A 2617-nucleotide genomic window follows, 5' to 3' on the forward strand; every position below is an offset into this window, starting at 1 on the left:
GTATGTCCAGTTAGGTAGCCTCCAGGGTTAGTCACTTTGAGATTATGGTAGAAACATAAAAACAGTCAGTTCTGTGGCACACTCGCAGACACACAGACACAGGTACACACGCGCGTGTGCACGTGCACACACACACACACAGACACATGCACAGACATGCATGCACATACATGAAGTTAATCATTTCTGAATCCTTAGATGATACTGAGAAGGATTTTATAACTAAAGTTCTCATTCAGACTTTAATCAAATGAGTGGTTTTCCTGAGTGAGTCATCTGACCCACTCAGAGCAGCTGAAAACCTTTTCTCCACAGACACCACAGGGAGGCTGCACCTGCAGTTGTTCTCTGCAAACCACACTGCTTCCTTTCCTCACTGCCCACTGGCAGAGCATGTCTGTGGCTGAGAGCAGCTGCCTCGTTGTGGTCTTTTGTGGGTTCAGTTGTGTTAATAGGTCAGTTCCTCGTATTAAATCATAAGGCACATCGCTCCCCCAGTGATTCTTCTTGCTAAACCCTGACTTACACAGGCTTTCTTCTCTCTGCAGTTCCATGCTGTGCGTGCAAGGGTCGGCTGTTTCTCACTGATCTGTTTACCTTTTGTTTGTAAACACTTAAAGATTCATGTTCTATGCCACATGGCATATGTCTTCATCACCTTTGCCCACACCACAACAATTCACAAACCAAGCTGTGATGAAAGATGAATGCAGGTGCTGAGATGTGGCTCTGAGCACTGTAGCAGCTGGTGAGAGGACCTGTGACTCGGGGACCTTGGTAAGGTAAATCCTCTTGGCATTATGTTTTGAATGTGCTTTATAATTTTCACTAAATTTTCTATTTTGATTCCAGTTCCCATCAGGAAGGCGTAAGGATAGCAAATTCCTTCCTAATCTTTTCCTCTTGTGTAATCTGTGGTGACTATGGAACATTCGCTTGCTTTTCATACTTGGTCACTGTCTAATTCCAAAAGTGCTTATTAGTTAACCCAGGTGTTTTGATCTAAAAGCAGAAAAAGTAGACAGAATTGTATTTCCTTTGGAATTTTCTGAAATAAATAGTACACCTAAATGTTGGCGTTTCCTACATATAATGATATACACCTAATCTACAGTAAGACCAAGTTTATCACCTAAGCGTCATGCTTCTTGGGACTTTGGGAAACACATTTTCAAATGGTAAGATTATTGACTTTACCTGGAGTTCAGGTAAAAAACACTTGACAAACATAATATCTAGTAGCTTTTGACAACTATTCTTTTCTAAGTGGTATTCAAACAGAAATTGTAGATATATAAAACACAGTATATGCCATGTCACCAGAACATAGTGCTGGATGACACATGATAGGAACATCACATTTATTGAATATGTATTTCTTTATACACAGTACATAAGATAACACAGTGAATACATTGCTGACCTTGAAAAGCTCAAACTGCTTTTCTTTAAAATGGAAACAATAATCATGATACCCTCCCCAAGAATCATGTTCTGAAAATAAAACAATATTATAGTACAGTCTATTAATTCTACAACAATATATGATTTTTTCCTCCACACTATTATCTGATCTATAATGTAGAAAATTACCAAAGAATCCTTTTGCTCAGCTCACCTTCATTGAATACCTTGTTAACAGAGTGATTCTCTTCCTTCAATGAGTACATTTCTTAACATCACACTACAAGGGTTCTTCAGACCATCTTTATTTTTGTAACATCTTTCATAAAAAAATCTATACAGATCAGCATGTTTCTAGATCTGAAAATTCATTTATTTTGTGTAAAAGACTTAGATTGCCATTATAGCAAATTCCTATGTCCATCAGCACTTCATTTAGGAAAGTGTTCACAAACATCTTTTCCAGAATTTTGGGTCAGCTCTGACATTAGCAATATCACTCCCATGCTGAGAAGGAGTTGAAGCAATCCTGGAAGGCATAACTACCATGCCCTCTACTCCATTGTACAGGGGATGATAAATACTACTTTTATTGAAGCAATAGTAGATCTGGCTGAGGATCATAACCCCAGTCTATTCCCATCCATAAATACCATCCACTATCTCTTATAAGATAAATGTTATTATTTTATTAATATATTAACACAGAAATTTGAGTTTCTAGTACTCAAATCAACACTAAATTGAAGAAAGAATCAGCCAAATTTTTAAATGTAAAGTTTAATTATTGGCTGGGCATGTGGCACATACCTTTAACCCTGTACTAGGGATGCAGACGCAGGTGGGTCTCTGTGAGTTTGAGGCCAGACTGGCGAGAGTGAGCTCCAAGACAGCCAGAGCTACATAGTGAGACCCCATCTCAAAGGACAAAACAAAAGTTTAATTATTTATAAGAATTGTATTATTAGCTATTTCAAAGCAGTATACTATTTTAATTTCTAAAATAATGTACTTGAAAAATATTTGGTTTAGATGATTTTCAGAGATTTTTTTATAACTCAGATTCTTTAAACACGTGTGTTGGCATGATTGCACATTTATAATCAGAGTCCTTTAATATGCGGTTTCTAAAGCAAGCATACTAACAGATGTTGATTACCTGTAGACATAGCCTGACTACTACTTTCTTTGGTCATACCTAAAGATCCAGACA

Source organism: Rattus rattus, chromosome 4, assembly GCF_011064425.1.
Source record: "Rattus rattus isolate New Zealand chromosome 4, Rrattus_CSIRO_v1, whole genome shotgun sequence".
NCBI lineage: Eukaryota > Metazoa > Chordata > Mammalia > Rodentia > Muridae > Rattus > Rattus rattus.